This window comes from Heterodontus francisci, chromosome 1 (genome assembly GCF_036365525.1).
Source record: "Heterodontus francisci isolate sHetFra1 chromosome 1, sHetFra1.hap1, whole genome shotgun sequence".
Lineage (NCBI taxonomy): Eukaryota > Metazoa > Chordata > Chondrichthyes > Heterodontiformes > Heterodontidae > Heterodontus > Heterodontus francisci.
In genome coordinates, this window is record NC_090371.1 from 156,590,475 (window position 1) to 156,606,394 (window position 15,920).

The 15,920-nt window shown below is 44.1% G+C and overlaps 1 protein-coding gene across 1 annotated transcript in view; it reads right to left on the reverse strand.

Moving 5' to 3' along the window:
• The window catches only part of slit2 (slit homolog 2 (Drosophila)), a 503,804-nt gene that overhangs the window by 162,295 nt on the left and 325,589 nt on the right, over window positions 1–15,920 (reverse strand). The gene's annotated exons all lie outside the window — the stretch shown is intronic.

Genomic DNA, 15,920 nt, shown 5'->3' on the forward strand with positions numbered 1-15,920 from the left:
ACTCTGTCCCTTCCTGTCCCATTCTGCTTGTCTTTGCCCACAATGCTATACTATTCCAATGCCTCAACCTTATTTTTTTGGATTTCTAAATCTCCCTTCACAACCTCTAGCCTTATCTGCTGGCACACTTGAGTCTGTACGCTCTGTCCCCCACTGCCACACTCTGATTATCATTATCTTTATTGCAATCTTGCTCTGTTGCCTTCTCCTCTCTCTTTAAATTATCACATCTTCGCTCATTTGATCCCTCACCCTCACTATTTAGTTTAAAGCCCTGTGGTACCAGGATGTGATTGGAATTTAGATGAGACTTTAACAACCTGAGGACTGCATCAGCTGTAAACATAGCTCAGTGCAATTTCAGACCTTGAAAACAGAATGAGGGTCAAGCGGAGAGTCTGAATTCCATTGATGAATGCAAATTAAAAGGCTCAGTCTGTACCAGAGACTTTTACATACGAACACACGTACATACGAACATACAAATTAGGAGCAGGAGTAGGCCACTCGGTCCCTTGAGCCTGCTCCGCCATTCAATAAGCTCATAGCTGAACTGATTACTCCACATTACCACCTACCCGCAATAACCTTTCACCCCCTAGCTTATCAAGAATCTATCTACCTCTGCCTTAAAAATATTCAAAGACTCTGCTTTTGAGGAAGAGAGTTCCAAAGACTCACGACCCTCTGAGAGAAAAAAATTCTCCTCATCTCTGTCTTAAATGCGCGACCCCTTATTTTTAAACAGTGACCCCTGGTTCTAGATTCTCCAACAAGGGGAAACATCCTTTCCACATCCACCCTGTCAAGACCCCTCAGGATCTGATATGTTTTAATCAAGTCGCCTCTTACTCTTCTAAATTCCAGCGGATACAAGCCTAGCCTGTCCAATCTTTTCTCGTAAGATAGCCCGCCCATTCCAGGTATCAGTCCAGTAAACCTTCTCTGAACTGCTTCCAATGCATTTACATCCTTCCTTAAATAAGGAGACCAATATTGTACACAGTACTCCAGATGTGGTCTCACCAATGCCCTGTATTGCTGAAGCATAATTTTGTATTCAATTCCCCTCGCGATAAACGATAACATTCTATTAGCTTTCCTAATTACTTGCTGTACCTGCATACTAACCTTTTGCAATTCATGCACCAGGACACCCAGATCCCTCTGCATGTCAGAGCTCTGCAATCTCTCACCATTTAGATAATATGCTTCCTTGTTATTCTTCATGCCAAAATGGAAAACTTCGCATTTTACCACATTATACTCCATCTGCCAGATTTTTGCCCACTCGCTTAACCTATCTATATTCCTTTGTAGCCTCCTTATGTCCTCTTCACAAGTTACTTTCTTACCTATCTTTGTGTCATCAGCAAATTCAGCAACCATACCTTCGGTCCCTTCATCTAAGTCATTTATATAAGTCATTTATGCCTACTCTCTGTTTCCTGTTAGCTAGCCAATCTTCTATCCATGCCAATATGATACCACCTACACCATGAGCTTTTATTTTTTGTAATAAACTTTGATGTGGCACCTTATCAAATGCCTTCTGGAAATTTAAGTACAATACATCTACCCGGTTCCCCTTCATCCATTACACATGCAACTCCCTCAAAGAACTTCAATAAATTGGTTAAACATGATTTCCCTTTCACAAAACCATATTGATTCTGCCTGATTACCTTCAAATTTTCCAAGTGCCCTAATATAATGTCTTTAATAATAGCTTCTAACATTTTTCCTAAGACAGATGTTAAGGTAACTGGCCTGTAGTTTCCTGCTTTTTGTCTCCCGCCCTTTTTGAATAAAGGTGTTACATTTGTTATTTTCCAATCTGAAGGAACTTTCCCCAAATCTAGGGAATTTTGGAAAATTAAAACTAACGCATCAACTATCTCACGAGCAACTTCTTTTAACACCCTAGGATGAAATCCATCAGGACCCGGGGACTTGTCAGCCTTCAGCTCCAATAATTTGTTCAGTAATGATTGTAAGGCTACGGGCCAAGTGCTGGAAAATGGGATTAGAATAGATAGGTGCTTGATGGCTGATACAGACATGATGGGCCGAATGGTCTGTTTCTGTGCTGTATAACGCTATGTCTCTATGACTCTAATTTTCTTGAGTTCCTCCCTCCCTTCCATTTCCAGACTTACAGCTAATTCTGGAATGTTACTTGTATCCTCTATAGTGAAGACCGATGCAAAATACCTGTTCAATTTATCTGCCATCTCCTTATTATCCACTGTTAATTCCCCAGACTCACTTTCTATAGGACCAACCTTCATTTTGTTAACTTTTCTTTTTAAAATATCGATAGAAACTCTTACTATCTGTCTTTATAATTTTTAGCGAGCTTTCTCTCGTACTCTAATTTTACCTTCCTTTTCAATTTTCTAGTCAATTTTTGCTGTTTTTTATATTCTGTCCAATCTTCTGACCTGCCACCCATCTTTGCACAATTATATGCTTTTTCTTTAAGTTGATACTATCTTTCACTCTTTTAGTTAACCACGGATGGCGGATCCCACCCTTGGAATTTTTCCTTCTCGTTGAAATATATCTATTCTGTATATTCTGAAATATTCCCTTAAATGTCTGCCACCGCATCTCTATTGCCCTGTCTCTTAACCTAATTTGCCAGTTTACTTTAGCTAGCTCTGCTTTCATGCCCTCATAATTGCCCTTATTTAAGTTAAAATACTGGTCTTGGACCCACTCTTCTCTTCCTCAAACTGAATGTAAAATTCACTCATATTATGATTGCTGCTACCTAGGGGTGCCTTAACTATGAGGTCATTAATTAATCCTATCTTGTTGCACAATACCAGGTCCAGTTTAGCCTGCTCTCTGGCTGGGTCCAGAACGTGCTGTTCCAAGAAATTATCCCAAAAATGTTTGCTGTACTCCTCATCTAGGCTCCCTCTGCCCATCTGATTTTTCCAGTCTATATGTAGTTTAAAATCCCCCATGATTATTGCCATACCTTTCTGACAAGCTGCCATTATTTCTTGCTTTATACCCCGTCGTACAGTATGGTTAACATAAGGTGGCTTGTACACCACTCCCACAAGTGACTTCTTGCCTTTATGATTTCTCATCTCTACCCAAACTGCTTCTACATCCTGGTTTCCTGAACTTAAGTCATCCCTTTCTTTGGCGCTGATACTGTCATTAATTAACAGAGCCACACCGCCACCTTTTCCTAGCTTCCTGTCCTTCCTAAATGACATGTACCCTTCAATATTCAGGTCCTAATCCTTGTCATCCTGCAGCCATGTCTCTTATTTATTTCTATTTGCGCTCTCAGTTCATCTATTTTGTTTCAAATGCTACGTGCATTCAGATACAGAGCCTTTAGTTTTGTCCTTTTATTACTTAATCTCTAGCCTTATCTGTTGATTTTCTCTTACATTTGTACGCTCTGTCCCTTCCTGTCACAGTCTGATTATCATTTCCCATATTAATACCTTCCTCTCATGGCTTGTCTATACTCCTTGATTTACCATATCTTCCCAAATTTGATTCTTTGCCCCCACTATTTAGTTTAAAACCCTCTCTAACTGCCCGAGTTATGCGGCTCGCTAGAACACCAGCCCCAGCATGATTTAGGTATAGACCGTCCCAACGGTACAGCCACCACTTTGCCCAGTACTGGTGCCAGTGCCCATGAACTGGAAACCACTTCTACTACACCATCTTTGAGCCACACATTAATTTCTCTAATCTTATTGCCCTAAGCCAATCTACACGTGGCTCAGGTAATAATCCAGAGATTATTACCTTTGAGGTTCTGCTTCTTAATTTGGTGCCTAATTCCTATACTGACTATGCAGAACCTCTTTCCTAGTCCTGCCTATGTCATTGGTACCTACATGGACATGAAGATCCTCCCCCTCCCACTGCAAGTTCCTCTCCAGCCCTGAGCAGATGTCCCGAGCCCTGGCACCGGGCAAGCAACACAGCCATCTAGACTCTTGTTCTTTGCTGCAGAGAACAATGTCAATCCTCCTCACTATACTGTCCCCTACTACCACTACATTCCTTTTTCCCTCCTCCACTTGAATGGCTTCCTCTACCATGGTGCCATGGTCAGGTTACTCATCCACCCTGCAGCCCCCACTCTCATCCACACAAGTTGAAAGAACCTCAAACCAGTTGTACAATTGCAAAGGCTGAGGCTCCTGCACTCCTGTCTTCTGGGTGCCCTTACCTGCCTCAGCTGCAGCCACACTCTCCTGTCACTGACCACTGACCAAACCAGAAGACCCTATCCTAAGGGGCGTGACCACCTCCTGGTATGAAGTGTACAGGTAACTGTCCCCCTCCCTGATGTGTCACAGCGTCTGCAGCTCGGCCTCCAGTTCAATGACTCTGTAGAGTTTGCTTTTACTTGCCAATATAAAAATAGTGTGTTTCTGCACCCACACTTTTGGTGTGAATTCGTTTTTGACATTATTTCTATGACTGTGTGCAGAACATTTGGGAAATCTCAGTCCTAAGTGTTGTTAGTCAGTTTCCTGCAATCCAGTGAATTGCTGTAAACAGGTTCCTTAATTTGCCACTGAATTGATTTCACTGCTGGACTGATCTAAGAATAAATATTAACAGTGAAATGTATAGATTGTGTTCCACTGCCAAATCTGTTTTCCAGCTTTTCTTTAAATGGCAGCCTACTTTATTGGGTATTATTTCAGCAATCAGTCATTTGAGTCATATTTCATTGCATAGAAAATGGATGAAAGAAGAGGTTGGTTATGGAACAGAGAGCATTCGCGGGCAGGATAATTCATCAGACTACCTCTCCCTGGCACCGTGAGGTGTGCACAGAGAATCCTGCTGCTCATTCTTGTACTTTCCATCCTTTTTATATTCATTCATGGGATGTGGGCATCACTGGCTAGGACAGCATTTATTGCTCATCCCTAATTGCCCTTGAGAAGGTGGTGGTGAGCTGCCATCTTGAACTGCTGCAGTCCATCTGGGACAGGTACACCCACAGTGTTGTTAGGAAGGGAGTTCCAGGATTTTGACCCAGTGACAGAACGGAGATATAGTTCCAAGTCAGGATGGTGTGTGACTTGGAGGAGAACTTGCAGGTGGTGGTGTTCTCACGCATCTGCTGCCCTTATCCTTCTAGGTGGTATAGGTCGCGGGTTCGGAAGGTGCTGTCTAAGGAGCCTTGGTGCATTGCTGCAGTGCATTTTGTCGATGGTACACACCGCTTCCACTGTGCGTCGGTGGTGGAGGGAGTGAATATTTGTGGATGGGGTGCCAATCAAGCAGGCTGCTTTGTCCTGGATGGTGTTGAAATCCTTGAGTGTTGTTGGAGCTGCACTCATCCAGGCAAGTGGAGAGTATTCCATCACACTCCTGACTTGTGCCTTGTAGATGGTGGACAGGCTTTGGGGAGACAGGAGGTGAGTTACTCGCCGCAGGATTTTTTTTTTAATTCATTCATGGGATGTGGGCGTCACTGGCTATGTCAGCATTTATTGCCCATCCCTAATTGCCCTTGAGAAGGTGGTGGTGAGCTGCCTCCTTGAACCGCTGCAGTCCATGTGAGGAGGTACACCCACAGTGCTGTTAGGAAGGGAGTTCCAGAAATTTGACCCAGCGACAGTGAAGGAACAGGGATATAGTTCCAAGTCAGGATGGTGTGTGACTTGGACGGGAACTTGCAGGTGGTGGTGTTCCCATGCATTTGCTGCCCTTGTCCTTCGGGGTGGTAGAGGTCACGGGTTTGGAAGGTGCTGTCTAAGGAGCCTTGGTGCATTGCTGTAGTGCATCTTGTAGATGGTACACACTGTTGTCACTGTGGGTTAGTGGCGGAGGAAGTGAATGTTTGTGGATGGTGTGCCAACCAAGCAGGCTGCTTTGTTCTGGATGGTGTCGAGCTTCTTGAGTGTTGTTGGAGCTGCACTCATCCAGGCAAGTGGAGAGTATTCCATCACACTCCTGACTTGCACCTTGTCGATGGTGGACAGGCTTTGGGGAGTCAGGAGGTGAGGGGTTACTTGCCACAGGATTCCTAGCCTCTGACCTGCTGTTGTAGCCATGGTATTAATATGGCTACTCCCGTTCAGTTTCTGGTCAATGGTAGCCCCTAGGATGTTGATAGTGGGAGATTCAGCTATGGTAATGCCATTGAATGTCAAGGGGAGATGGTTAGATTCTCTCTTGTTAGAGATAGTCATTGCCTGGCACTTGTGTGGCACGTAAGTTACTTGCCAGTTATCAGCCCAAGCCTGGATATTGTTCAAGTCTTGCTGCATTTCTACACGGACTGCATCAGTATCTGAGGAGCTGTGAATGGTGCTGAACATTGTGCAATCATCAGTGAACATCCCCACTTCTGACCTTATGATTGGAGGAAAGTCATTGATGAAGCAGCTGAAGATAGTTGGGCCTAGGACACTACACTGAGGGACTCCTGGAGCTGAGATAAATGACCTCCAACAACCACAACCATCTTCCTTTGTGCTAGGTATGACTCCAACCAGCGGAGAGTTTTCCCCCGATTTTCATTCACTCCAGTTTTGCTAGGGCTCCTTGATGACATACTCCGTCAAATGCTGCCTTGATGTCAAGGGCAGTCACTTTCACCTCACCTTACTTGAGCACCTTCCATCAGCTCTGAGTGCAAAGGTCCAAGAATAGGAACTGATCATGAAGTCAATAAAAAGCTTGAAATCCACTTGTTAGCGTTGGCTCTGTTGGGAGTACTCTTACCTGTCCTTTCAAAGGTTATCGGTTCAAGTCGCACTTGATGAGTTGAATTTTAAAATCTAGTTTGACACTCCAATGCAATACTGAGGGAGTGCTGCATTGTAAGAGGTTGTGTCTTTTGGATGAGAGGTTAAATTGAGACCCTGTTCTCAGAAAGAGCAGGAGAGTTATCCCTGGTCTCCTGGCCAATATTTATCTCTCAATTAACATCACAAAAACAAATTATCTGGTCATTATCACATTGCTGTTTGTGGGTGTTTGCTGTGTGTAAATTGGCTGTGTTTCCTTCATTACAACAGTGACTACACTTCAAAAGTACTTCATTGGCTGTAAAGCACTTTGGGACATCCTGTGGGTGTGCAATACGATATAAATGCAAGTTTTTGGTCGCAGGGTGCCGGGCTGGGAGGGTTGCGGGGGTGGAGGTGGGTACCAGGAAAACAGCAGGATATTGCGTCAGGACGAAGGTCATGAAAGATGCTATATCAATCCAAGTTTTTCTTTTCTTACTGTTTCTACCTGGGATTGAGTTCAGTTAAACTGTACTACAGGTATTTTATTTTTCATAAAATATTACTATCCTATATCAAGTGAGAAGCATAATTGCACAATATTACAGTGTACTGCTTTCAACGTTGACTTTCCTGCAGCATACTGATACCAATATATTAAATATGTCTGAAAGAGTTGAACTACGTAACACGAATTAGCAGTGTTGGGACACAATACCTATAAATCACTAAGGAGAAACTGCTATTATAAAGCTGACAAGAGATAAGCAACAAGAGCGACGGCGATTATGCAACATTTATTTGACTTATTATGTTTCTACCTATTGTCTCATATTATGATCACATCAACCATTTAATCATCTTCTGTTTTCCTTTTCAGCACTTTACAGATTACTCTACTCCCTTTTGTGTTTATGTGTGTATATGTGGGTATGGGTGTGTGACCCTGCCCACTGGCAGAAAAATTGGGGGCGAGCCCACCTCCACCAGGCCTGGAAGCCATGCTGCAATTTTGCATGGCCCAGGCCCTTAATTGACCTCAGTCGGCACTTCTGCCCTGCTGAGGCAGCAAGTCCTGACTCCAAGATCTGTAGGCCAATCAGAGGGCCGGTAGCTCTTCAGTCCCAGCAGTACCACTGGAAGTGATGGCTGCAGTTGACACTACATCCGGCCAGGACCAGCAACAATGGAGGAGCCCCAGAAAAGGTGAGTGGGGGTCTGGCCTCACTGGGGACAATCGGCTGGGCCCCAGCAAAGGGGGTAGGGGTTGGAATGTAGGGCAGGGGTGTTATGTTAAGGGGAGCGGCCCGAGCTGCTGGGGGAGCCCTTCGTGGGACACAGGATATTTGATCAGGAGGGCCCCCGCCACTGAACCCGCAAGGAGGCTACCACGGTTAACAGCCAAAATGCCCATCTGCTGCTGGTAATATACCAGCAGCAGCGGCGGGAGGAGGTCCTTAAGTGGCAATTAATTCTGCACTTAAGGGCTTCAATTGGCCTGGGGTGGGTTAGCCATTTTCCACCTCCCCCACTGCCCATAAAATAGCAGTGGGGACAGGTCGGTGACGGGAATGGAACCCCCTGCTTCCCACTCGATTTTGCGCCCCCTGCCCCGCCTCCCAACCTACTCCCGGGGGTGGGGGGGAGGGGAGGCCATAAAATTCCAGTCTATGTGTGGGTGGGTATACGTGTATGTTGGGGGGGTGTACGTGTGGATGCAAGTATGTGGGTGTATCTATGCATGTGTGGGTGTGTGTTTGCATGTGTTTGCATGTGTGCATGTGTTTCCTCTGTAGTTTTTTCCAATTCTGATAATGGATTTTATTTGCAACCCTAACTTGTTAACTCTCTGCATAGATGCTTACTGATCTGTCTATTGTTCCCAGCATTTCCTATTTTTATTTTACATTAAAGGCTCCATGTGTGATTGCCCCAACCCACCAACCCCATAAGGGGCTGAGCTATGTCGTCCCGCTGGCCGGAATTGGCGACGGGCGTGGAACATGGCGTCCATCCCTCATGGAACCCACGCCATTGCAATGTCGTGATTACGTGGCGGGCGGCCACTTTACATATTGACGGTGGCGGCTCCCCCCCACCAAGCATGTGGCGTCACCTGTTGAAGGAGTAGGTGCTACCGCCATTTTTATAAGGCTGCCAGTCCTGCAAACAGTACACCATAATGCAAAGTTCACCCCTTCCTCCCCCCCCACATACCCATCAGAGTTCAGAGTTCGCCCCTCTCCCCCCTCCATACCCATCAGAGTTCAGAGTCCACCCCTTCCTCACCCCATACCCATCATAGTGCAGAGTTCACCCCGTATCCCCCCATACCCATCATAGTGCAGAGTTCAACCCTTCCCCACCTTGGTGACGCCAGCTTTCCCTGAATGGGGAAGTGAAGGCACTAAGTGCTGCATCTTGCGCTGGAGGTCGGGAACCGAAGGTAAGATTGCTGTGGCTTACATGTTAATTGGGGTCCCATCGCAGAGCGATGGAGGGGCTGGCATGGAGCTTCCCCACCGTTGGGTAGATCGGGCCCGGCAAATCCCAGAATTGGGTTCTGTGGCAGCCGCTGCCACTCCAACTGTCTGGCACCGCACCCCCCCACCCCCGACACGGAACCCAACGTCGGGCTGGGAACAAAATCCAATTCCAATTCTTAACATTCACAACCAAATTAACTTACCATTGTGATTTATGTTTGTGTGATGAGAAAACATGAGGAATAACAATTTGAAGAGGTCAAGCAATTTAGCTTCAATAAAAATATGGAGACAGACCAGAAAGAAAAGCTTACCAATGTGCCTAATAGCCAAACTACTAGGGCCTCTGAGAATTTTTCTTGAGGCATTCAAAACAGAGAATAGGATAATTAGGAAAATATGATACCTGAGTTTGTTACTGATGTCCCTCTTTGATAGAACAGAGCCAAGACCAAGTAATTTGACAGAAAAATGAAATTAGATTTCCTTTCACTTAAACTGGGAGAATTCCCTCCCCTGGTAGTGCTAAGTAATGTGTAAATGATGTCTGGAGATAGTTGAAATGCTTCTCAGATGTTTAGCTAACCAAGCTTGTTATTATTATGAAAACAGTTGGTTAGTGTCTCTGGATACTTTCAGAAGTAAAGGAAATCTCTGAGTCCTCCCTGTCTCCCAACTCTTCCTCCTTTGGTGTCCCTTTGACCCTAGATAGTCCAGTTGAAAAACTCAATCGGGGACAATGACAAATAATTTACATTTGCTATTCATTCATCCATGAATGTGCTTCTATTGGTAAATAAGCATTAAAAATATGGATGAAGACGTAGAAATTATTTTTATGGTGCATAGAGGTTTTTCCAGCCTGACTCCAATAGAAAGGATTTATACCCGCATCTGTAACATTCAATTTTCAAATGTAGCTTCCAGTAGCAGGGCCTGGCATCCACATGAGTAACCTTGAAAGATATGAATTATAGAAGGAGGCCATTTAACCAATTTAACTCATCCTTCCAGTGAACCACCCCACCCCCCATAATAGCATCTATCACTTGAATGACTCTAGAGCTTTAATTTCCACTACCCAACCCAGAATATAATTCCAGATGTTAATCACTCAGTGTGAGGAAGTGCTTTCTTGACATCAATCTTGAACTTCTCTTTTACCTTTTGTTCCTTATTTTACAGTAATGGGTAACTTGTTTAACTTGAAATAGTGCTCACAATTAACTTTTCTATTCCACCTGGTATCTTTTATAAGATTGAGATTGATTGAGATTGAGAGATACAGCACTGAAACAGGCCCTTCGGCCCACCGAGTCTGTGCCAACCATTAACCACCCATTTATATTAATCCTACACTAATCCCATATTCCTACCACATCCTCACCTGTCCCTATATTCCCCTACCACCTACCTATACTAGGGGCAATTTATAATGGCCAATTTACCTATCAACCTGCAAGTCTTTTGGCTTGTGGGAGGAAACCGGAGCACCCGGAGGAAACCCACGCAGACACAGGGAGAACTTGCAAACTCCACACAGGCAGTACCCAGAATTGAACCCGGGTCGCTGGAGCTGTGAGGCTGCGGTGCTAACCACTGCGCCACTGTGCCGCCCATCAAACCTCCATAAGACTTTCCTTCAAGACTGAAGAGTCCACATTTTTCTAATCTTTCCTCATAACAAAAGTCTCTGAACTGGCCTTATTGTCCTCTGCATTTCTTCCAGGGCCTGGAAGATTCCCTTGTGTCTTGGTGACAGAATTCAATGCAGTATTCAAGGGGCAGGCTGCCCAGAGCACTATACAGCTTCAGCATGATGTGCTCATTAGGGTAGACTTTACAAATTCTTGCTCCTGGCATGGAGTGCATATTCAAAATTTGGGTGAGGAGGTCAGCCATCTCAGGATTTTCCATCCATTAAAATCTGCTGACCTTTGCATCTGAATTCCGAATATGTGCTCACAATATAAAATGCTCAATGTTGGGAATGCAAATGTGTAAAATCTTCCCTATATTCTATTCATCTGACAATATAGCTCTTCATTCTGATTGCTGCTGCACAATGACTGGATGTGGTCAGTGTTAAGCCTCACTCTAAGATCTCTTTCAGCTTCTCCACTGGTTAGTTTAGTGCTATTCTAAATAGTGTCCCATTATTATATACATCTCTTCCAATGTGCACAGGCTGATCCTAATTGAAATGGCCCAATGCTATAGGTTATTTTCCCCTGTGAAATAGCAGAGAGAGGAGCGCACTGAAGGTGTTATTTGTGCACAATGTTGGCCTTACCAATGTTAGAAAGGTAAAAATACTTTCTTGCAGTCTAAGTATCAATGTCAAACCAAACTGATGTTCTGATTTTGGTAATGGGCATGGTGGTGGTGCAAGTGGGAGGGAGGGAGGGAGTATAATTATGACCATCAATTTGAGGGTAAAATGTTATTTACAGTTCAGGATGATTCATTTGATCGAACTACTATTGTTCTTATATGTCTGTGCATCATCCTTGTGTACTAGTTATAATTGCTCCTCATCTGGGTAAGAGATAAATTTTTAACTTCACCACCTGGATGGCAATCTGCCACAGCAAAACAGCATCTGTTTTCGAACCCACCTGAACCTCATTTCATTAAAATCAATGGAGTGAAAATCAGGTGGTTTCTACAACAGGTGGGCAGTCCTCTCCATCAGATTACTGCTCATGTGGTGAAGACAAAGATTTGTCCCAATGTCTCTCTTCCTTGGGTGTACAGGCAGTTCAGTACACTTGTACCTCTAGGCCTGGAATTTCCCAGTATCAAGGGTTGATGTGCTTGTATATCCTTCCATCCTCATCAAAATTGTTGTGGCTCTTTCTACTGGAGGAGATTACACCTACATGTCAAGACTCTGTGGAAGTGCTTTCAGCACAGAAGCTGTAATAAATCCGTGCTGCCGTTTAACAGTCTGCCTTCAGTTTGCTCACACATGCTTGTAGTACAATTTACTGCGCAGAACAGCTGGCAAAATGTGAACAAGTTGTTAGTTTGCAGTATGAAGTGTACAGATGTTGGTCATACATGGTTCTAAAGCTGACACTGTACTTAATCTCCCTTATGGGAACTGTTGGATTGAAAACATGGAAAGGTAGAAGCTTAGACCGGCCATGATTTATGGGATTTACCAAAATGATAGAAAATCTGCTCAGTAAGAGTTTAAGGAAAATAACATTCTGTAAATATTTTCTACATCCGCAGTGAACAGTGTACAAGCTTACTCTGAGTGCTTTACTGTACTGAACTAACAACTACAAACTCTTCTCTTCGTTCTGATGTAACTCCAATGCTGATATAGTAAGAAAAGTTTATTTTTGGTGGGGCCTGAGCTTGCCTGAAAACCCATGACGAGCACAAGTTACAAAGCCAAATCCTATCTTTATGTGGGTTTTCTTCATTCCAATTGACTGAATCTTTTTGTTCAATAAGCACATGTGCTTAGCTGATGTGCCAACATCACAGCAGAGGTATGCAGTTGTATCCTTTGATTCCTTCAGAATAAAATCTCCTCACCACAATAAAACTTTTCCTTCCACATATTAATTTTTATTAAATCTTTTAATTGATACAGGAAATCACACTGCTTCTTCCTAGTCATAAGGAATCTTTTATTTTGACACCAAATACCAGGACTTTTCTTAATAATACCCTCTCGTCCTGAGGCGTAGTTTAAGGTGAGTGTGTTTCAAAAAATAAATAGCCATAGATTCTGCAACAACCATCTTTCTAGGCCTCTGGTACTGAAGCATTCCTTAGCTAATCCAACATTGTCACCTGCTCAAACATCACAGCTCTGCCCTGTCTCCTCTTGTGCTATTCCCCTGTGTGGTTCCATTTATCCTCTTCTGTAACCCTCTCCCTCATAAAATCTTAGAACAGAAGGAGGTATTCGGCCCATCGCGCCTGTGTAGCTTCTTTGAAAGAACTATCCAATTAGTCCCACACCCCTGCTCTTTCTCCATAGCCCTGCAAATATTTTATTTTCAAATATGTATCCAGTTTCCTTTTGAAAATTATTATTCAATCTGCTTCCACCACTCATCCAGTACATTATAGATCATAACAATTCACTGCATAAAACAAGTTATCCTCAGCCTCCATCAAGTAGTTTAGCCAATTACCTTAAATCTGTGCCCTCTGGTTACTGATCTTCCTGCTGTTAAAACAGTTTCTCCCTATCTACACTGTCAAAACCCCTCATTGTGATGCTGTTTTTCAATCTTCTTCACTCTCTGTTTTGCATACTTTGATCAATTGTTGTCAAGTGAGCAGCTCTTGGGCTGTAGTTTGTTCCCAGCCCGATGTTGGGTTCCATGACGGGGGGGCGGGGGTAGCGGGGACAGTCCCGGAGAATCAGAGCGGCAGCAGCCACCATGGAACCCAACACCAGGATTGTCGAGGCTGATCTTCCAGGTGGTGGGGAAGCTCCATGGTGGCCCCTTCGCCGCTCTGTGATGGGACCCAAGCTAGCATATTTAAATTGCATCTTTGCATGAATTGAAATGCAAACCGCAGCGATCTTACCTTCAGTTCCCAATCTTCAGCATGACGTGCAGTACTCACACACCTTCACTTTCCCATTCAGGGAAAGCTGGCACCACCAAGATGGGGAAGGGGTGCACTCTACACGCTGATGGTTATGGGGGGGGGGGGGGAGGGGGGGTGAACTCTGCGTTATGGTGAACTGTTTTCAGGGCTGGCAGCCTTTTAAAAAAGGTGGCAGCACCTGCTCCTTGAACAGATGTCATGGTGGGAATGGCGTTGCCGAGGCCGCCCCCGCCATGTGATAGTGGGGGGGGGGGGGGAGGGGCGGCCACTTTAATTTGTAAAGTGGCTGCCCACCGTGTTATCACGGCGACGTCAGTCCCATGTGGGATGGCCGCCATGTTCCGCACCCGCTGCCGGAAGCGGTGGCAGGACTACAAAATCCAGCCCAGTGTGTGCAGTAAATCAGAGTGACACCGGGTCATAGCATAAGATCACATATCGCAACATGCACAAAACAGAGGACATTACATACCTGTGGTAAAATAGATGACATTGGTTCATTCTACAAAATCTAGGGCTTGTCAGAATACCTCCCTCTGTACCTGTGCTAACATTATCCATGCCATCCTTAAGGCATTCTTCTACCAGTTACAAATTTAAGCAAGACTTTCTGGCAACATCAGCACCTGAGGAACATTTCGCACCTCCAGACCCCCAGACTCTGCTGAGGCTGGAATGCTGCCACTATATGTGGGGAGGGGGGGGAGGAAGTAAAGGGTAGGGGTAATCAGTGTTAGAGCAGGATAACAATTCTTGTCGTCAGATTAAAATTAGTTGATTTTCCAATTGCATATGCATAGTTGGATGGTGGAGAAAGGTGTTAACAGCAACTTGTGTTTATATAGTGCCTTGAATGTAGTAAAACATTCCAAGGCATTTTGCAGGAGCATTATGAAACAAGATTTGACACCGTATCACATAAGGAGATATTAGGGTAGATGACCAAGATCTTAGTCAAAGAGGTAGCTTTTAAGGAGTGTCTTAAAGAAGGAAGGAGAGGTGGAGCGATGAAGAGCTTTATGGGTTTGGGCGGCACGGGTGTGGGTAGAGTTCCAGAGCTTAGGTCTTCATCAGCGGAAAGAATGGTTGCCAATGGTGGAGCAATTAAAATCAAGGCTGCACTGGAACTGAGATGGTCAGAGAAAGTTCTAAACTGGGGCCGTCCAATCCCCAGCCAGTGGGCTGAATCTAGCCCATTTCAGGCCAGTGGAGTTCTACCTTTTGATCTCTCCATCAACAGCAGATGCTGATGTGTTGTTGGGGTATTGAGAATTTAAAAATATTACAGACAATGCTGCAAGCGTTCTTACCAGGAGTGCATTGGATCTGTTTTCATTTTGGATTTCCAGCATCTGCAGTATTTTGCTTTCGTGTTAGTGCCAATAATATACCTGGGTTACATCTAATCTGACGAGCAGCCAGGAAGCGCACTTAGACCCTTATTTTAGACACTAGAAATTACTGAGCAAGAAAATGGTAGCTGAAAAAGATTTCAGAATGTATTTTGAGCCATCACGGACAGATTATGCAACCTCAGGCTGATATAAAGCAGCAGTGATTATGTGGCTCACAGTGTGACATCTTTAACATTGAAAACCTCAATCATTATGCAACCTATAAGAGCTACAAGTACTGTAGGTTCTTATAATGGGGGAGATTTTTGTCTTCACTGCCTGGGTGGTAATGTATGGGAATGGATCGCTTGCTTACCAGTTGCATAACCTATCTGATTTTTGTTCCATTGATTTCCATTCACTTTACCAGATCACAATCCAGGCAGTGAAAACCAAAAGTTATCCCAATAAATTATCAATGAAACTGTGTATCCCGCATACCACACTTTATATAATAAATATATCTTTAAATATTAGTTAACAAGTGAAAATAATTTTCAAGACTGTATGCAATTTAGCTTCCTGGCAACCATATTCCTCCCTTGTATAATTGAGAGAATCTACTGCCCAACTTATCCTTTCTACTTCGCTCTGCTAGAGAATATATCTGAATTCCTCAGCTCTCCATAGCGATACGCACGACAGCAGTTAATACTCTTAACTGAGCAGTCACGTAATTGCAAGGCAATTGCACTGCAAGGACCACACAT